Source organism: Arvicanthis niloticus, chromosome 5, assembly GCF_011762505.2.
Source record: "Arvicanthis niloticus isolate mArvNil1 chromosome 5, mArvNil1.pat.X, whole genome shotgun sequence".
Lineage (NCBI taxonomy): Eukaryota > Metazoa > Chordata > Mammalia > Rodentia > Muridae > Arvicanthis > Arvicanthis niloticus.
Window position 1 is genome coordinate 70,951,774 of NC_047662.1, and position 22,611 is coordinate 70,974,384.

Genomic DNA, 22,611 nt, shown 5'->3' on the forward strand with positions numbered 1-22,611 from the left:
ATACAGTTCCAAAGGGAGAAGTCCATCATGTCATGACAGACATCTGATATACAAGGAAGGTATACAACTAGAGGAGAAGGTTGATTAGTCACAAAGAATGCATATTCAGGAAGCAAAAAGTCAACAAGAAGTTGAAACTGGCTTTAAAGTCTTTAGCCCTGCTTTCATGGGCCTACTTCTAGGGAAACATTCTCTCTCTATCCTTCCCAAACTATACCCCCCTCTGGGAAACAAGTGTTAAAATCTTTGGGCATACATAAGACATTTTGCAATCCAGCCACAGCATTAGACCCTGGATTCTATAAACTTGTGGCAATGACTAGAAGCAAAATACATTTATTGCCACTTCAAAAGTCTCCATAGTCTTTGACAATCTGAATGTTTTATAGTGTCTCTAAGTATTATCTAACTGTGACAGCTTTTAAGATCAAGAAACAAATAATATACCTCCAGCCTATAATGGCACTGCATATATATTCCCAATCCAAAGGAGAGGAATAGGGACAAAACAAGGAAATACTGAAAAAAGAAAAATCAAAATCTAGTTGTGCAGACACCAAGACTTTCAGCTCTGTGTCAGGCATCCACAAATCTTAATGAGATTATTTTTATTAAGACTACATGCAAAGGGATTAATTATGGCTCCTGAAACTTACTGCCTAACAACTCTACATGCCACTTTCTTTCGTGGCTTTTCAGTGATACTGGCTTGTCTAGTATCCTGGATTCTCTAAGGGACTTCAGGCTTTACCTGTACAACACCATACTTTGGCATTTCAATGCTTTCTTTGAATGATATGAACTGTTATTATTCTCCATGAATCTCTCCTATCATTTTTATACCTTTCATGCTTTCAAAATCAGTACCACATTCTCTCTTTTTTTATGTTACTTTTGGTTTTGTGCTAAGACTTGATCTATTTTCTTAGTTTCATGTTAGTTTTTGTCAAAACCACTTTTTGTCTTTCAAAGTATATATGTACAATGTTTAGGAGAAAGTGAAGTCTTAGTTTCTTTTATATTGTTGTGAAGAGATGCCATAACAAAAGCAACTTACAGAAGAAAGAGAGCCTGTAGGGTTTTACAGTTCCAAATGTTTAGGGCCCTTGACAATCATGGTGAAAAGCATGACAGCAGACAGGCAGGCTTGGCACTGGAGCAGTAACTGATAGTTTGCTACTGTTATTATCCTCAAATTAGATGCAGAAAAATACTGATAAAGAATGGCATAGGTTTTTGAAATTTCAGTCCCCACCCCCAGTGACAGTTTCTCCACAAAGGCTAAACCTCCTAATCTTTCGCAATAGTTTTATCTATTGAAAACCATGCTTTCAAATATGTGAGACTATGGAGGCCATTCTTATTCAAATTACCTTAAGTGGTAAGATAATTGAGACCTTCTATAATTTTGTAGAAGTTGTATAGATTACAAGTTCTATTTCTAATCTTCTCACAGTCAGCGATTATCTAGTTGTAAATGTACTATCCAAGGTTTAGGCCTTACTTGCCAGTCCCTTCAGCTCTTTTTCTCACAAGTGCTGGGATTAAAGGCCTGGACCATCATGCCTGGCTAACAAATAATTTGTAAAACATTTTATCGATTCATTTTGAATTTCATATCATGTCCTCCAACCCCACTCATCTCCCCATCTTTTTTTTTTTTTTTTTAATCTGTCCTGGCCTTTGCAATCTCACCTCCAAACAAAAATTTAAAAAAACATTAAATTCAAAACGTCATCATGGAAACTCTAATGTGTCATTGTTTCACACAGTTTATGTTTTTGTCCACACATCATTACTTGCAAATGTTCATTGCAATGAGTCATTGGCCTGGTTTGAGGCCTCTTGGCTTCATTCAGTCACACTTTTGATACTGGATTCTTACTGGGATTCCTCTTGGATATCTTGTTGTTGCTCTGTAACATGGAAATCCTTTAGCTTCTGATTTTCATAGCTAAAATCCTTTAGCTATGTTCCAGTAGTTCACAGATGCTTTATATGTTGGGGTGGCCCAATTCAAAGTCCTGAATGTGGGCCTGGGTGGTATCTTAGTTGATTAGCCTGCCAGTTCTCCCTTACCCACACCATCAAGATCAGCTCTCCAGCATTGCTCCTCACTAGCTCATCCAAGTGCTGGAACCAGCTTTCTATCTCTCATAAAAATGATTTTTTAAAAGAACTATTTAAAGCTAAAACAGGCTAGAAAAAGTATTCTGAGTTTTGAATGACTATAACTGTTAATCCATATTATTAAATCCAGCAAAACTATTCACTATAATTGAAGAAGAAATAAAACATTACATGAAAAAAAAAAGACTAAAAGAAATTATAACTTCTAACCTAGTTCTACAGAAGATATTGGGAGAAATTCTTTGTTCAGAAGACAAAAGTAAATATACTAAGAGGTCATAGAGAACAAATAAATAGTATCAGAACATTAATTCAAATATGTTGAAGAAACTACAAGATCAAATAGTGACAGAAATCATTATATATCTTTCATTTAAAACTCAATGTTAATAGGTTCAAATTGGCAATAAAATGATACAGACATAGACTGAAATAGAAAACAGAATCAGATCTTTGCTACCCCCAAAAGCATACATGCTATTATAAGGTAAAATGACAGTAAAAAGATATTTCCAGCAACTGTAACTACAAAACAAACAGGATTGCTATCCTTATATCTAACAAAATAGATAAATAAATAAACAAAATAGATAAAGCTACTCAGAAATAGTAAAGATGATTTCTTCATACGCTTTAAAGGAAAAATCTACAAAGAGAATATAGAATTCTAACCATATATGCACTACTAACTGGTGTACCCAAAACACAGAAAAAAATAATATCGGATCTAAGAACCACCCACAAATTAACCCCAACATAGTAGTAATGTTGATAGTAGGTGATTTAATACCATACTCTTCAACAAAGACGTCATCTGGACAAAAATTAAACAGAGAAACATTGGTGTTAAATGATATCATAAATCAGGTGATTCTGAAAGACTTCTACTTGAGTATTACACAGACATACTAAAAATTATATATTTGTTCAGGAAATTTTCCCCTGTACCCATGTGTTCGAGGCTCTTCCCCACTATCTCTTCTGTTAGTTTCATGGTATCTGGTTTTATGTGGTAGTCTTTGATCTACTTGGACTTGAACTTTGTATAAGAAGATAAGAATGTATCCATTTGCATTCTTCTACATGCTAACCACCAGTTGAAACAGCACCATTTATTAAAAGTGCTGTCTTTTTTTCCACTGGATAGATTTAGCTCCTTTGTCAGTAATCAGGTGACCAGAGGTGTGTGGGTTCATTTCTGGGTCTTCAATTCTATTCCATTGATCTACCTGCCTGTCTCTGTACCAATGGCATGCAGTTTTTATCACTATGGCTCTGTAATACAGATTGAGATAAGGGATGGTGATTCTCCCAGAAGTTCTTTTATTGTTGAGAATACCTTTCACTAGTCTGGTTTTTTATTGTTGTTATTCCAAATGAATTTGCAAATTTCTCATTCTAACTCTATGAAGAATTGAGTTAGAATTTTGTTGGGGATTGCACTGAATCTGCAGATTGTTTTCAGCAAGATGCCATTTTTACTATATTAGTCCTGCAAATCCTTGAACATGTGAGATCATTTCATCTTCTAAGATCTTCAATTTCTTTCCTGAGAGACTCAAAGTTCTTATTATACAGATCTTTCACTTGTTTGGATACAGTTGAACCAAGGTATTTTAAATTATCTGTGACTATTTTGAAGAGTGTTGCTTCCCTAATTTCTTTCTCAGCCTGTTTATACTTTGAGTAGAAAAGGGATACTGATTTGTTTGAGTTAACTATGCTCTAAGATAAAGAATCAACAAATGGGACCTCATAAAATTGCAAAGCTTCTGTATGACAAAGAACACTGGCAATAGGACAAAAGGGCAACCAACAGATTTGGAAAAGATCTTTACCAATCCTACATCTGACAGAGGGCTAATATCCAATATATACAAAGAACTCAAGAAGTTAGACAGTGGAGAATCAAATAACTTTATTCAAAAATGGGGTACATGGACAATGTCATATTCCTGCCAAGCAGCCCCTTTCCTTGTCCTTGGCCCATGTCAGATTCTAGTCAAGCAGCCCCAAAAACACTCCTCCTCTCCTCCTTTTGAGCCTGTCTTAGGTCGTTCTGACAAGAATGCCTTGTTACACATCATGGAAGTGGGCTTCTGGCAGGAGTCTCACATTAGGCTAGAACAAAGACGTAATTTCAGGCAGGAATCTAGGCTAGAACAAGGAAGCAGGCTTCAGACATGAAAATGACTTTGGGCTAGGACAGGGAAGTAGGCTCAGATATTTTGGTCATCCTAATAAGCCCGTAGAAACAGTGATCAAGTGAGTGTTCATGGAAATTTGTTTATTGCATTGATGTTCTTTGACTATTGATGTTTATTGTCTTGTTTGTTCCTTGACTTTTTGCATCTATTGTATTGCTAGTTTCTCAACCAGTAACTGACATTAATACTTGCATATAATTAAAATAGTATAAAAGCAAAAGGGAGGAGGGGGGAGGAAATAGGGGTTTTCTAGGGAGAGGAAATGGGGAAATGGGATGACATCTGAAATATAAATAAAATATCTGATTAAAAAAATTTTTAAATGGGGTACAGAGCTAAATAAAACATTTTCAACTGAGAAATATCAAATGACTGAGAAACACCTAAAGAAATGTTTAACATCTTTAGACATCAGGGAAATACACATCAAAACAACACTGAGATTCCACCTGACACCACTCAGAATGGTTAAAATCAAAAACTCAGGTGACAGCAGATGCTGATGAGGATGTGGAGAAAGAGGAACACTCCTCTATTGTTGGTAGGCATGCAAGCTGGTACAACAACACTGGAAATCAGTCTGTCAGTTCCTCAGAAAATTGTACATAGTATAAACTGACGACCCAGCTATACCACTCCTGGACATATACCCAAATGTTGCTCCAACATATAACAAGGATACATGCTTCACTATGTTCATAGCAGCCTTATTTATAATAGCTAGAAGCTAGAATGAACCGAGACGTCCTTCAACAGAGGGATGGATACAGAAAAATGTGGTACATTTATACAATGGAGTACTACTCAGCAATTAACAACAAAGAATTCATGAAATTCTTAGGCAAGTGGATGGAACTAGAAAATATCATCCTGAGTACAGGAACCCAATCACAAAAATCCACACATAGTTTGTACTCACTGATAAGTGGATATTAGCCCAAAACCTGGAAATAACCAAGATACTCAGAACACATGAAGCTCAAGAATAAGGAAGACCAAATTGTGGGTACTTTGGTCATTCATAGAAAGAGGAACAAAATACTCAGGAGAAAAATGAGCCCAGAATTTTCATGGGGCCCACGTTAGACAGAATTCGAGTCTCCTGTGAGGCAATATAACTTTATATCATCTGAATACACCTGATTTACACTATCTTTCTGTTCAGCCCTCTGCCTAGGGCAGTTTTTTATTTATACCATTTACCTGTTTGGCTCTGTACTCCAGAGCAGCTTTCCCTTATACACTGTACTCTTTACTCTAGAGCCAGTGACAATTTCTCCTAAGCTTCAAGTTGTAGGTGTGTGATTCCAAATAGTCTGTTTATAAATCTTTCCTAAAAGCAAATAATCCCTATATTTTAACTTTATACTTAAATCAGTAACTGCTCCACAATGGAGGCTTATTTATTTGGCTATCTTGGCTCAAAGCAGCCTTTATTTTCTCTCAGCAGAGGACCTGCCTGCCAGCAGTTTCTTTGTTCACAGTTCCCAAGCTGGAGTCATGTGACTCCTATCAATGATAATCATTCACCCACTTAAAAAAAAATACAACTATTACTCTTAAGTGATTTAGACTTAAATTTCCCTCAGATCCCCCCCCCCCTCAGTGCTCACCCTTCAAGGTACCAATGACCTTGTCTCCCACCTATGCCCAACACAGCCATCGTCCCCTACATATACAGCTGGAGTCATGTGTCTCTCCATATGTGCTCCTAGGCTGGTGGTTTAGACCCTGGGGAGCTCTGGCTGGTTGGTATTGTTGCTCTCCTCATGGGGCCACCAGCCCCTAAGGCTCCTTCAGTTTACTCTCTAACTCCTCCATTGGGAACCTTTGATCAGAGCCAGTATCTGTCTCTGGGTATGTCAGACTCTGGGGGACCTCTAAGGAGACAGCCTTATCAGGCTGCTGTCAGCTTTCCCTTCCTGACATCCATATCAGCATCTATTTTTGGTGAATGAATACCCAGGTGGAATGGTCTCCATATAACCCCCTCTTCAGATTCTGTCCCACACTTTGTCTCCATATTTGTTCCCTTGAGTATTTAGTTACTCCTTCTAAGAAAGACCTAGGTATCCTCACTTGTTCTTTCTTCTTCATGAGCTTCATGTCATATGGTAGTTGAATCTTTGTTGTTTCAAATTTTGGGCTAATCTCCGCTTATCAGTGAGTAAATACCATGTGTGTTCTTTTGTGATTGGGTTACCTCACTCAGGATGATATTTTCTAGATCCATCCATTTACCTAAGAATTTCTCGAATTCATTATTTTTAATAGCTGAGTAAAATTCCATTGTGTAAATGTACCACATTTTTTGTATCCATTCCTCTGTTGAAGGGCATCTTGGTTCTTTCCACCTTCTGGCTATTATAAATAAGGCTGCCTTGTACATAGTGGAACATATGTCCTTGTTATATGTTGGAGCATTGTCTGGGTATATGCCCAGGAGTGGTATAGCTGGGTCCTCAGGTAATGCTATGTCCAGTTTTCTGAGGAACCTCCAGACTGATATCCAGAGTTGTTGTACCAGCTTGGAGTCCCACCAACGATGGAAGAGTGCTCCTCTTTCTCCACATCCTCACAACACCTCCTATCACCAGAATTTTTGATCTTTGCCATTCTGACTGCTGTGAGGTGGTATCTCAGGGTTGTTTTGATTTGCACTTCCCTAATGACTAACGATGTTGATCATTTCTTAAGGTGCTTATCAGCCATTCAAGTTTCCTCAGTTGAGAATTCTTTGTTTAGCTCTGCACCCCATTTTTTAATAGGGTTATTTGTCTGGAGTATAATTTCTTGAGTTCTTTGTATAATTGGATATATTCAATCGAATGTAGTATTGGTAATGATATTTTCCCAATCTGTTGGTTACTGTTTTGTCCTATTGACAGTGTCTTTGCCTTACAGAAGCTTTGCAATTTTATGAGGTCCCATTTGTCAATTCTTGATCTTAGAGCATAAGCCATTGGTGTTCTCTTGAGGAACTTTTTTCCCTGCGCCTAGGTATTCGAGGGTCTTCCTCACATTCTCTTCTATTAGTTTTAGTGTATCTGTTTTAATGTGAAGGTCTTTTATCCAATTGGACTTGAGCTTTGTATGAGGGTATAAGAATAGATTGATTTGAGCTGGAGGCAGAGGCAGGCAGATTTCTGAGTTTGAGGTCAGCCTGGTCTACAGAGTGAGTTCCAGAACAGCCAGGCTTACACAGAGAAACCTTGTCTCAAAAAATACCAAAAAAATATAGATTGATTTGCATTCTTCTACATGCTAACCTTCAGTTGAACCAGCACTGTTTGTTGAAAATGCTGTCTTTTTTTCCCCTGGATGTTTTTAGCTCCTTTGTCAAAGATCAAGTGACCATAGGTGTATGGGTTCATTTCTGGATCTTCAATTCTATTCCATTGATCTTCCTGCCTGTCTCTGTACCAATGCCATGCAGTTTTTTTTTAATCACTATTGCTCTGTAGTACAGTTTAAGGTCAGAGATTGTGCTTCCTCCAGAAGTTCTTTTACTGTTGAGAATAGTTTTTGCTATCCTGGGTTTTTTGTTATTCCAAATGCATTTGCAAATTGCTCTTTCTATCTCTATGAAGGATTGATTTGGAATTTTGATGGGGATTGCATTGAATCTGTAGATTGCTTTTGCCAAGATGGCCATTTTTACTAAATTAATCCTTGCAATCCACAAGCATGGGAGGTCTTTCCATCTTCTGAGATCTTCTTCGATTTCATCCTTCAGAGATTTGAAGTTCTTGTCATACAGATCTTTTACTTGCTTGGTTAGATTCACTCCAAGATATTTTACATTATTTGCGACTATTGTAAAGGGTGTCATTTCCCTATTTCTTTTTCAGGCTGTTTATTCTTTGAGTAGAGGAAGGCTACTGATTTGTTTGAGTAGATTTTATATTCAGCCACTTTGCTGAAGTTGTTTATCAGGTTTAGGAGTTTTCTGGTGGAAGTTTTAGGGTCACTTAAGTATACTATCATATCATCTGCAAATAGTGAAATTTTGACTTCTTCCTTTTCTATTTGTATCCCTTTGATTTCCTTTTGTTGTCTAATTGCTCTGGCTAGGACTTCCAGTACAATATTGAATAAGTAGGGAGGGAGTGGGCAGCCTTGTCTAGTCCCTGGTCTTAGTGGGATTGCTTCAAGCTTCTCTCCATTTAGTTTGATGTTGGCTACTGGCTTGCTATATATTGCTTTTACTATGTTTAGGTATGTGCCTTGAATCATGTGGTTTTTTCTTTGAGTTTGTTTATATAGTGTATTACATTGATGGATTTCTGAAAATTCAACCAACCCAGCATTCCTGGGATAAAGCCTACTTGATCATGATGGATGATTGTTTTGATGTGTTCTTGGATTTGGTTTGCAAAAATTTTATTGAGTATTTTTGCATCAATATTCATAAGAGAAATTGGTCTGAAGTTCTCTTTCTTTGTTGGGTCTTTCTGAGTTTTAGGTATGAGAGTAATTATAGCATTTTAGAACAAATTGGGTAGTGTTCTCTCTGTTTCTATTTTGTGGAATAGTTGGAAGAAAATTGGTATTAGGACTTCCTTGAAGGTCTGATAGAATTCTGCACTAAAACCATCTGGTCCCAGACTTTTTTGGTGCGTAGACTTTTAATGACTGCTTCTATTACCTTGGGGTTATGGGGCTGTTTAGATGGTTTATCTGCTTCTGATTTAATTTTGGTGTCTGGTACCTGTCGAGAAAATTGTCCATTTCATCGAAAATTTCCAATTTTGTTGAGTATAGGCCTTTGTAGTAGGATCTGCTGATTTTTAAAATTTCCCCAATTTCTGGTGTTATGTCTCCTTTTTCAATTCTAATTTAATTAATTTGGATACTGTCTCTGTGCCCTTTGGTTAGTCTGGCTAAGGGTTTATCTATCTTGTTGATTTTCTCAAAGAACCAGCTCCTGGTTTTGTTGATATTTTGCATAGTCATTTTTGTTTCAACTCAGTTGATTTCAGCCCTGAGTTTGATTCTTTTCTGCTGTCTACTCATCTTGGGTGTATTTGCTTCTTTTTGTTCTAAAGCTTTCAGGTGTGCTGTCAAATTGTTAGGGTATGCTCTCTACGGTTTCTTTTTGTAGGCACATGGAGCTTTGAGTTTTCCTCTTAGTACTGCTTTCATGGAGTCCCACAGGTTTAGTATGATGTGTCCTCATTTTTATTAAATTATAAAATGTTTTTAATTTCTTCTTTTATTTTTTCCTTGACCAAGTCATCACCGAGTAGAGTGTTGTTCAGTTTCCACGTGTATGTGGGCTTTCCATTGTTTTTGTCATTATTAAAGACCAGCCTTAGTCCATGGTGATCTGATAGGTTACAAGGGATTATTTCAATCTTTTTGTATCTGTTGAGGCCTGTTTTGTGACAAATTATATGGTCTATTTTGGAGAAGCTACCATGAGGTGCTGAGAAAAAGGTATATTCTTTTGTTTTAGAATGAAATGTTCTATAGATATCAGTTAAATCCATTTGGTTCATAACTTCTGTTACTTTCATTGTGGTTCTGTTTAGTTTTTGTTTCCATGATCTGTCCATTGCTGAGAGTGGGGTGTTGAAATCCCCCACTATTATTGTGTGAGGTGCAATGTAAAGTTTCTTTTATGTATGTGCGTGTCCTTGCATTTGGGGCATAGATGTTCAGAATTGAGAGTTCATCTTGGTAGATTTTATTCTTTGATAAGTATGAAGTGCCTTTCTTACCGTTTTTGATTACTTTTGGTTGAAAAGTAATTTATTTGATATTAGAATTGCCACTCCAGCTTGTTTCTTGGGACCATTTGCTTGGAAGATTGTTTTCCATTCTTTTACTCTGACATGGTGTCTTTTTTTTTTCACAGAGGTGTGTTTTCTGTATGCAGCAAAATTCTGGGTCCTGTTTATGTATTCAGTCTGAATTGGGAATTATTGGAGAATTGAGTCCATTGATATTAAAAGATATTAAGGAACAATGATTGTTGCTTCCTGTTATTTTTGTTATTAGAGGTGGAATTATGTCTGTGTAACTATCTGCTTTTGGTGTTGTTGGAAGATTACTTCTTTGCTTTTTCTAAGATGTAGTTTCCCTGCTTGCATTGGAATTTTCCATCAATTATCCTTTGAAGTGCTGGATTTGTAGGAATATATTGTGTAAATTTGGTTTTGTCATGGAATATCTTGGTTTCTCCATCAATAGTGATTGAGAGTTTTGCTGGGTATAATAGTCTAAGCTGGCATTTGTGTTCTCTTAGGGTCTGTATTATATCAGTCCAGGATCTTCTGGCTTTTATAGTCTCTGGTGACAAGTCTGGTATAATTCTTATAGGTCTGCCTTTATATGTTACTTGACCTTTTTTTTTTTTACTGCTTTTAGTATTTTTTCTTTGTTTTGTGCATTTGATGTTTTGATTATTATGTGACAGGAAGAATTTCTTTTCTGGTCTAGTCTATTTGGAGTTCTGTAGGCTTCTTGTATATTTATGAACATCTCTTTCTTTAGGTTAGGGAAGTTTTCCTCTATAATTTTGTTGAAGATATTTATTGGCCTTTTAAGTTAGGAGTCTTCACCCTCATCTATACCGTTTGGTCTTCTCATTGTGTCCTGTATTTCCTGGATGTTTTGGCTTACGAGCTTTTTGCATTTTGCATTTTCTTTGACAGTTGTGTCAATGTTTTCCATGGTATCTTCTGCACATGAGATTCTCTCTTCTATCTCTTGTATTCTGTTGTTAATGCTTGCATCTATAACTCCTGATCTTTTTCCTAGGTTTTCTATCTCCAGGGTAGTCTTCGTTTGAGATTTCTTTATTGTTTCTACTTCCATTTTTAGATCCTGGGTGGTTTTGTTTAATTCCTTCACTTGTTTGCTTGTGTTTTCTTGCAATTTTTTAAGGGATTTTTGTTTCCTCTTTAAGGGCTTCTACCTGTTTACGTGTGTTTTCCTGTACTTCTTTAAGGGAGTTATTTATGTCCTTCTTAAAGTCCTCTATCATCATCTTGAGAAGTGATTTTAATTTTGAATCCTGCTTTTCTGTTATAATGGGATGTCCAGGCTTGCTATGGTGGAAGAACTGGGTTCTGATGATGCCATGTAGCTTTGGTTTCCATTGCTTAAGTTCTTGTGCTTGCCTCTCACCATCTGGTTAACTCTAGTGCTACCTGCACTCACTGTCTCTGACTGCAGCCTGTCTTTCCAGTTATCTTGCTTGTGTCTGAACTTCTAAGGGTCTAGATGTTTCTGTGATTCTGTGATCCTGAGCTCCATCTCCTCTCACTACAGTGGCTCCTCTAGGCTGTCTCAGGATATGGTGTCCACTGCTCTTAGTGCAGTTGCTCCTGTAGGATGTCTCAGGATATGGTGTCTTCACAGGAGCAGACCAGCTAGGTATCTGCCCCAGCCACAAGGACCAAGAGAGGAGCGGAAGAATAGTGGTATTCCACAGGGATGGGGTTTGGGTGCATGATGGATCCTGAGCTCCCCTGCTCCCAGTTGTAGCTCTGGGGTGTAGGGTAGTGGGCGATTGTTCTAACCTGAGGCTCTGAGTTCAGTGGCTCCTCTAGGATGTCTCAGAATATGGTGTCTTCATGGGAACAGACCAGCTAGAATTCTGCCCCAGCCACAAGGACCAGGCGAGGACCATAATTGGAAATTATACAGTCATTGCAACTTATAACAAATGCTAAGATACTGCCTGGGTTAGAGCTTCTGGGAGGCCTGCTTCCTCTGGGTTCTCAGAGATTGGGGGCAGAGCTGCTGCCTGGGATCTGCTCAGTGTGCGGGCCCAGACTAGAAGAAACCAGTGCTCTGGGCCAGGAGTGAATCTTATTATTATTTAAAATGTATATTTGCCATCCTTTTTTTTTTTTTTTTTTTTTTTTTTTTTGTTAGCCTATTATGTCAATTATCTGAACATGAATTAAAATTTTGCTTCCAGAAAATAACCTGGAAACTCTTTTTGTTCATTGTCAATCATTATTAATGAGTGGAGTCCATGGTCTATGCAAGATAGTTGGACCAATAAAAACTAAATTCTGAAAAAAAAAATGGTTTTACTTTTGAATCTTGAACAGCAGGAACTTGGCTCTTATCAGCCAGATGGCATTTCAACGCTTCTCAAAATCTATGGAAAGAGGCCTGAAATTTCATAAATATATCAATAGAATTTTATGAAAGAAATTTTTCCACCATCAGCAATGAAAAGTCTAGTTTAGACTCTATCCCGTATTTTCTTCTTTTACATAAATGCAATAGATGTTCAGTTAATATTTGTATTTGTCGCTGACTTACTTATTCAGAGAACTTATATGGCATGAAGTTTAGGTGGCCAAAGACCTAGATTTGTTTTTGTGAGTTAATCATATGCCTTGGTTTTCTTACCCCATGTAGTTAGTGCTGTACACTAAATCCTTAGGTTTCTTTCGGAAAGAGTGATGATAATACACATAATCTTTATTAACTTTTTGTGTGCACATCTTATTTCCCAATTAACTATGTATGGCAAAAATATTGCTTTTGCTTTCAAAACCTGATCCCAAATTTGTCATTTTCTGGAACAAATCTTAGTTTTTCCTGCAGATATCATTTGAAAGGTAGCAATGTGTACACCATTTAGAAAAAGACAATCTTGTGATGGTTTGTAAGAGAAATATAAATGATAGACTCAAGCATGTGAACACTTGGTGGCAATACTGGGGAGGCTATGATTGTGCAGGCTTGATGGAAGGAGTATTCTGCTAACTTTGAGATTAAAAGGGTCATGCTACCTTTAGGTCCCTTTTTCTTTCTTATACTTAAGTTTGAAGATATGAGCTCTCAACATCCCAATCATGACACCAGTTTGCCTCTTATTTATATACTTTCTGGGATGGATTAGCTCTTTCTTCTATAAGTTGTCTTGGTTTATAGTGTTTTGTCACAATGACAGAAAAGTAATTAGTGCAGAATTTTATTAAAATGTGGGCTGTTACAGTGAAGAAGCTGACCATGTTGTTCTCTCTCTCTCTCTCTCTCTCTCTCTCTCTCTCTCTCTCTCTCTCTTTCTTTTTTTTCTTTTGGAGTTATGCAAAGCTTTGGATTTTTGCACTAGGAAAGTAAGAGGATTCTAAAGAGATGAGAGGGTTGTCCTAGTGGATGCTAAAGGATGGTTGTAGTGACAACTGTGTCACTTTGTGAATCCAAATGAAAAGGGAACAATGTAGCACCTGGGCTTTAGGACATTTTTGTGGTATTATAGCAGGCTCTGGCTTCCTTCTCAATGACCTGAGAATTTTCTCCAGTCTAAATTATAAATAATAGACAAATTTTGTTGGCAGAAACAATTCCATAGCTGGATAATATTAAAATGTGTGTGTGTGTGTGTGTGTGTGTGTGTGTGTTGCTAACAATGCTTTCAGAGAATTAATAATGAAAAGGAACATGTGGAGAAGAAAGGAACGTAGTTTGTACAATTTTAAAGGTAGGCAGAAACAACAGTAAAAAGCTTAATGATATACCCAAGGCTTGTGCTGAAAAGAGGCTATCATTTTAGAGAAAAGTGTTACTATTGAGATGATTTCTGTTCTGCTATGAAATAAAGAAAAGGGGAACCTTAAGGAAAGGCCCCATCCAATGTACTATAGAGAATCTAGGCATTTCCTGCTCTTTGAAATCAATTTAAATGAGAAAGCTCCTGTAAATGTGATTTAAGAGGGCAGGATCAAGCCCAAGCTGGAGACCCAATTTCACAGTGTCTTCCACTTAGTGTTGGTGTCACAGGCATGAAAGATGAATGAATGCATGGTTAATGGATTGTTCCCTTATACTTTCAGAAAGCCACCAACACAAGGTAGCACTTGTTGGGAGACTTCTTTCATGAAGGTCTTAAGGAGGAGAAGATCATGAGAAGCCTTAGCATGGTACTATAAAACTGAAGCCTGGGTATCAGTGGATCTAGACCTCAAAATATTGGAGATACGGAGCTTTGTAATATCTGCCAAAAAGAGCAGAATATAGGGAGTGGAATCAGCCCAAAAGCGAGACATAACTAATAGACAACAAACCTGAAGGAGTGGAGCCATCAAAAACTTTTGACATGAGACACAAAGCTGTACCATATAGTGTTTGTTCTATTGGGTGTGATATTGTTTTTGCTTCAGTTTCTCTTCTGCTAGGGTCAGGGAATCAACTCACAAACCACTCAAAGACCAATCACAGACAAATAGGGATGGTTCATTGAGTGCCACACCCCAAGACTTACCTGTCAGGGCCATGTTCAAGGCTTGGGAGATTTTAAGCCTGAGATCTGCAAACATTTGTGACAAATTATTCCACCAATCAAGATTTAGAGATAAATAACTTTCTTAGGAACATGTCTTGTTGTACACTTATCCTGCTCCCATCGATTGGGATATTCAACTGTGGCAGGAGACTTGCCTTGTCTCACATTCATGTCTTATCTTGTCAACCACAATGGGACTTGTCTAACATTCATGTCTTAATTTGCCAACCTGAATGTCAGTTACCCATATACATGTCTCTTTCTGCCAAGTAGGATGTCAGTTCCCAGGGAGATCTTAGGAATTTAAACTTAATACCTATTCAAAATGAAAGTCTTATTCCAAATAGTTTCTTATATTGTCCCAGGTGTCTCTCTTATGTTTGGATCCATCCCAGTGGCAGCTTATAAAAAATATTATAAAAGCATATACACAGGTGCAGGAAGTGCTACTGGTTGGTTAGTTCAATTCTAAGCTTATTGTGGGTAATTATACAAAGCATTTATACTGACTTCTACTGTGATTTGTTTCCTAGAGCACAGAACATGACAGAGTTTTATACATACCACACACACACACACCCTACATATATATATGGATATAAAATATTTTTATAATATTAGTAATAGCACAAAATGTCAGGCTAGACAAGTAACAGTTACCTAGGTCTTAATATTCCATCTACACATTAACATTTTACCTAGGCCTTATCATCCCATCTAGGTCTTAATATTTTACCTAGGCCTTAACATCTTCAATACGCCCTATTTCAACTTTTTGGGGATAGTAACAAATATTCTTTGCCCTATACATTCGAATTACATGGTTTCCTTTTTTATTTTACAGAGGACTTTAAAATTAAGAAATTACCTCACATCTCACAAGGGAGGTCATACTTTTAAATAGTATTGAGAATTTTAAAAATATGGAAACTCTTGAAGTTGGACTAAGTGCATTTAATGTTTTATTATCATCATAAGCCTATGGGGCCAGGGAATGGAGTGCAGTGGTTGTCCTTCATTGTCTTTGGCTTTCAAACACATAGTCTCCTATTGGTTGTGCTATCTTGAGGAAGTTTAGGTAGGGCAGTCTTGCTGGAGGATGTATGTCACTAAGTGTGGGTACTGAGGTTAAAAGTCTCACATTATTACAGTTCCTGTAATCTCTTTCATTTTTAGTTTGGAGATGTGAGCCCTTAGCTACCTGTTCCTATCATCATTCCTGCCTTTTGCTGCCAGGCTTCCCTGTCATGGTGGGCTCTAAGCCCTCTGACTGTAAGTTCAAAGAAAACTTTTCTTCAAATAACCACCTGGGTCATGGTGTCTTAACCACCACAACAAAATTTAACTAATACAGAGCTTTATGAGAAACCCAAGATATGCTTAATTAGTATTCCTGAGCTGTGTGGGAAAGTAATAATCTCCATATCTAATGAATACATATGCAAACAAAATCAAAGTTACCGAATATGCTGGATAGTTTTATGATAACTTGATACAAGCTAGAATTATTTAAAAGGAGGAATCCATAATTGGGAATATACTTCCATAAGACCGAACTGTAGAAAAGTTATTTTTATATTAGTGATTAAAGGTAGAAAGTCCAGCCTTTTTTGGGATGAGTGGTGCAGTCCCTGGGATGGTGGTCCTGAGTTCTGAAGAAAAGCAGGCTGAACAAGCCATGGGAGTCAAGGCAGTAAAGGCAGTAAGGAGCACCACTGCTATGGCCTCTGCATCATCCCCTGCCTAACATTTCCTGTTGGATTTTCTGTCCTAATTTCCTTCAGTGATGGACTACAATGTAAAAATGTAGGCGAATAAACACTTTCCTCCTGAACTTGGTTTTTGGTCATGGTGTCTGCAGCAATAGATACCCTAATTAAAACACTGGACAGGAAAATATTCTTTTGCACCAGAACCCAAACTAGTATACCACGCAGCACACATGTTCTAGATGGCCTCGGTCTTTCGTACCTAATGCAGGTGGTGACTGAGTCTCATCCTATTAGTGGGAGCTAAACTTCACCATAAGATGGTTTTTCACTACTCTGCTGAAAGGGGATGGGTGTGATAGAGCTCAGGAGAATCTATATGTAGGACACACAGGTATGCCCCAAGGTAAGGGAGGTTTGAGGAATACTAGCTACCTTTAATAGGAAAAAAAAGGTTTTTCATGTCATTTATTAGATGCTAAGTATAGCCAAGATAGAAACAAAATAAAAGGTTTTTTATATTCATTTTAGGGAATAGATGATATGCAAATAAATAAAGTATATGTGAAAGTAAAAAATAAGGCCATGAAAAATAAGAATCTACAGAAAAAAGATTGCTTAGAAAGGTGGGAAATATATTCTGTGGTCAGATACCACTTCCGTTTCTCCCTTTTCTGTTTTGATTTTTTGGGATTGGTAAATAGACATCATTGGGGAGCCATTATTCTGGTTCTTAATGGGACAACATAATTCAATAGATACTGTATTGGAAACAACTGTTGTGTAAAAGGTTAAGAAAAACTGACATCTGCAAAGCTGAGGCAGGAGGATTTACTGTTTTTCAATTAAAAACAACTAAGGAAATCAATAAAAGGTATTTTGAACTCATCTCTAAATGCAATCAAGCAGCAGAGAAACAGTTATATGGTATTTTGGTGAAATCGAAACATGGAGTACATGAGTGAATGAGCATGTGCACAGGAAGCAGTCAGGTCAAAGAGCTGGCAAGCTTCACCGTCAAGCACACTGGGCAAAGGAGGAAGGGCTTCTGAGTCAGGGCTTTCGTAATTTACTCCACCTGTATTTATCTTTTTTCAGTAACTGCATTTTTCAGAACTTAAGAATGAAGAGAAAATTAACGAAGTGGATAAACATTGTTTTAAAAAAGTAGCTTGGGGATAAAGAAGAGACATAACTTATTTATTGTAAATGCAAATCAAGGTAAGTTCTTCCTTCCTTTTCTTGATTTAACGATGGACTCAGGTCTCCTCCATGCCTACATAGTTTAATTTTTAGATATCTGTATGTAACCATCAGTTACCAGGGCTATGTTTTCACGGTTGTTTTAATTGCATGTTAGTTGATCGCAATTCAAGCTTTGTTAATTACTTCATAAAAACTGAATCACCTTCCAGAAGTATAACCACAGTGAATGAAGGTAATTAGGTCAGTCTGTCAGTCACAGGCTGCTTCTCATGGGAGAAGTTGTGTATTACATTCTCAAATTCTTTCCAACTTCAAAGTATTATGAAGTGATGACTCAAGATAAATGACTTGGCACATTGGAATAATAGTTGGGCCTACTCTGTTATTCCTGAGTAATACATTCTCTGTGTCTTTCTGCATTTGAGACAGATTCTATGTAGCCCAGGTTGGCTTCAAACTAGTAATCCTAGCTAATCTCTTCCCCAAAGTGTACTTTCTTTAAAAGTGCTTTCTCTTTCTAATATTTTCTTTTCATTTTTTTATAAATAGCTCTACAATTTTATTCAGTACTAAAAATTATAGATTTTGGGACAACATTTAAATTTCTATTATAATAAATTGATACTTTGAGTTAATGGCATATAACTAAATATTTATTCACAAACTCAAAAGTATATGCTTTGTTTAGGGGTTAATTTTTATTCATAGTTTACATTTATAGAGATGGCTGCCACAATCAGGTATACACTGAGTGATGTCTAAATTTCATCTGTTAAAAGATGTTCCCAGGCACTTTGTCTGTAATCTCAGTATAATGGACGACTAGCTAGTATTACTAGTTTAAAGGCAACCTGGGCTACATAGAATCTGTCTCAAATGCAGACAAACACACAGAAGCTACATAGAGTCTGTCTCAAATACAGACATACATACATACAGACAGACAGACACACACACACACGTCTAGAGAGTACAGTTAATCACACTGTACTCCTTGATAGACAGATCACAGGTAACTTGCCCCGACCAAGGTCAGAGTGGTGTTTATAATAAAGGCTTGCCCCCATAGGTGCCCAGCCCTAACCATTAAAGGCCTACTTTGGACAGTAACCTTGTGGTAGTAATTAACAACAGTACCAATTCTTATGAAAATTAACAACTTTGGGTACCTTCCTTTTATTTTTCTGTGGTTTGGGGACATCTAGAATGGCTGCACTCATTTCTTTTGCCCAGGGACCAACTGTGATGAATCGATCTGAATTCTGATTTTCGGGGCAATCTTAAAATGTTCCACGGAGCCATAGAGTTTACAGTCACCACCATCAGCATAGACTCCATTGATATTTTCAGGGCAGGACCTAGACAGGTGTCCCGTTTCTCCACAGACAAACATTTTGGAAAAGGAAATTCACCAAGTGCTGAGTCGACACTACCTCTGGACTTCGTGATCTCGTGGACCCGCAGTGCTAACAAACACAAGTGGTCATGGCCTGACTTTGTAGTGCAGCTGGGCAATCAGCAATTCCATGGCAGGGTTTCTACAATGGAAACATACCGTTTTTTTTTTTTTCTTTTTTTCTTTTTTTATTTCTTTTTATCTTTTTTCTTTTTCTTTACTGCTTCCCCTCTACTGTCCTTTAAGGCCGCTGCAATTTCTTCCATTACTTCCTGTCTGCTTGCTGCTGCTATCAGTTCTTCATTGTGAAGCACTTGTAAACTCTATTTCAGGTATTCCGTGAATCCATTCATATATGTATGCAAGCACTCTTTTTTTCTTTTTATTCTTTTTACATTTTGCTTGAGGTGCATCGACTTTAAGGGACAGCCGACTGACTTGACGTTGCTTATGATTTGGAAGATTTTCTTCCTCGTGGCGTCCATGATATTCCTGGCAAGGGTCTCTGAACTGTTTGAAGTAGTAACTCTACCTCACCTGTCATGGTTGTATCAGAGGGGCTTTACCAAGCCCCTTTGAATACTCCAGCGTGGCTGAGAATAGGAGCCCTCTAGTATTTTCCTAACAACTAGTCATGATCCTGCTCTGAGATAAATCCAACACATAACCTTCAATAAATCTAATAATACTGTAGATATAGGTTAGTAACCTAAAAAACTTCCCTTTTTCCTGCCTTCTTGTGCATGTTTTCTCTAGATTTGTTTCCTTAGGCATTTAATATAGTTTATAAATTTATGTGTAACACATGCACACATCTATTAGTAAAGGACATAAATATTGCCGTGACCACAGAAAGGGATTTTGTTTTCTCTGCTATTCTCTATGTAGAGGCTTAAAGGGAGAGTTATATAAACTGAATTAGGGCCATCTTTCCTCCTATCTGGCTAGGTTTCTGCTGCTTTCCTAATTCCTTTCTGTAGCTGGAATTATTTAACGCTCCCTTAAATAAAATTTTGAGTTCCAGTCACCTAAAAGTGTTACACATTTCTTCTAATCCTGTCACATTTTAGTTATACCATCTATCTAGTAATAATTTACCCATTTCTTGATATTAAAATTTCAAAGATAAGTCCCTGCCTTAAAGGTTTCTGTTGTTGGTTTTGTTTTGTTTGTTTATGGAATAAGGTGATTGAGTGTATTAGGTCTAGGATTGACTTAGTGATCTCAGCATTTACATTGACTTCATCTGGTTCTTTCTCCCTTATTACTACCTGTGACATTCATGATAAAGGGCACACTATTTATGTTCCAGATAAAGGGACCAGAAAAGGTCCAGGATGGCATTTTAACTAATAGTTCCCTTCTGCAAATACTTTCAGTACACCCCCACCCCTTCATTGGGAAACTCTTTTACCTAATTGGTCATTCCAATCAACACAGGAATTAGGAGAGTAAGCAATAAATAGATCCAAGCACAGTTTTCTCCCCTAGAACTCTGAAGTTAATAAAATTTAAAATGTATAATAACCAGGCATTTCAAAGCATGTACCACAACTGTTGCCACTGCTAAGGGAACTGGAGAAGAACAATTCCTGGTATCAATAGGTTGTCCAGAAACAGTCCAAACCAAACTTGTTTCTTTTGCATTACTTTTCCCCATTCTAGATGGTGATGCTAATTTATACTTTTGGTCCATGGGTTTCGTCATTCAGAATGATGAGCTCAGTAGGCAGTGGGGGACATAAGGACATATAACACTGAAATGGAATAATGATAATGTTGTGGATAGTTTCCTAAAAGAAGAGAAATACTATTTTGATTTGAACTTGTGTTTGACACAATAAAGTTCATAAATATTTCTAGAGTCTTTCCAGTGGAGCTAGTGTTTGCTTTTATAGTAGAATTCTATAAGAATATTATTATGAACTCTCTTGCATGTGAGAAAATAGATCCTCACAGTAAGCAATGATAGCCACTCTTTATCCTGCACAGAGCAGAACTGTTGATAGTCATACTCAGAACAACATATTTGTGGGCAGTAAGCAGTATCACCCCTTACTATTAACAGTAGGGATCCACCTTATTCCCTCTCTACTACCCACTCTCCCTTTTCTCTGAATGCCTGAGTAAATGCTTTGCCAACTTCTGAAATGTTCACTAGTAAGAACTCACCTGTTTCAGGTCACTCCTTCTCAACATTTGGTGTTATTTTAATTTTTGTTGAGGTAAAGTTATATTGTTTATGGTTTCTGGAGTTTAAGGACATGGCAATGTAAAGGCTAAAGGACATCAGCTTATTCTAATGCTACATGCATCATTGAGAAAGCATGTATATGCAGATAAGTGTCTTCTGTCAAACAGGAAGCCACACAGAATCAGGTGGGGGTCATACCATTTCGTAATCCAATTTAAGGTAAATTATTCAATCAATCAAATACTTCCCACTAAGTTTACCTCTTAAGGTTTCTGTGAACTTTATACATTGTCACCCTGTTGACTTACTCTTTAATCACGGGGAACATCCTAAGAGCAGCCTTATTTTAGCAAGAGGTACCTTGTACCAGAAAAAAAAGAATAAAAGTTCAACCTGTAATGAAAGTATGGAAGTGCCAGCCTGGAACACATCTAAAATACAAATGATTACTCTTTTCTCCACAAATATACAAATTTCTCTTTTGAGGAATGGTTTGTATCTTGTTGAATCATTTGCTAAGAGGTCACAAGGAATTCCCCTAGTCATCAGAGTCATCTAGGCTGGCTCAAGGTACCTCTTGCTAAGATAAGGCTGTTCTAAGGATGTTTCCTATGATGAAAGGCTATTGCCAAGGTTGTTTACTACAACATAAGTCCCCGTTGCTGAAGATTCCATTTACTTGTGTCATTGGACATAGAGAAGAAGTCCAGCTGGTACCTCCAAGAAATTTCACCCCTACTGAGTAGTGTACATGATGCTTGAGAAGGTACTCTGCACATTACAGTAAAATAAGGGTAATCATCAATATTATCCAAATACAAACCCTGGGATCTATGGCTTCAAACTGACCGGAAGACATACTGTAAGCAGATATACAAAAGTGCCACAGATGTTATAGGAGAAACCAGTCATTTTTGATGGGATTTAATGTTTATTCCATGAGATACAAACCATACATGATACTGTTAAAGTAATCAAGAATCTGAATATAGATAGATCATGGATTTCAGGGAAAACATAATAGCGGTACTCTGATAAAGGAACATATCAATTAAATGATTCCTAATGACAAGTGCTGCATCCATCCAACAGTGGCCTGCTCAAACTACATCAGAGGTGCATCCTCTTGTAGTCATGGTAATTTACACAGAAACCCACAATTGGACAATGTGGAAAGAGAGAGAGAGGGAGAGAGGAAGAGAGAGAGAGAGAGAGAGAGAGAGAGAGAGAGAGAGAGAGAGAGAGAGAGAAAGAGAGAGAGAGAGAGAGAGAGAGAGACTTTGAAACACACTCATCTCTAAATGGAATGTTTTCATTAAAATACAATCCTGAAGACTCGGGCATCTCTGAAATAAAAGAGCTGGGAAGAATGTGAGAGTCAGAGATGATGAAATACTGCAAGTAAACAGTGTGTTTTAAACACAACAGGACTGATACATAGATGTAATATATGAAAATTTACATATATGTAATATATAATGTTTCTTTTTTTCTCCTCTGTCTACAGGTAAAGA

At 37.3% G+C, this 22,611-nt stretch overlaps 1 pseudogene; it reads right to left on the reverse strand.

Moving 5' to 3' along the window:
* Nucleotides 1-18,631: 18,631 nt before the first annotated feature.
* On the reverse strand, nt 18,632-20,611 carry LOC143442486 (zinc finger CCHC domain-containing protein 9 pseudogene; annotated as a pseudogene).
* Nucleotides 20,612-22,611: the final 2,000 nt, after the last annotated feature.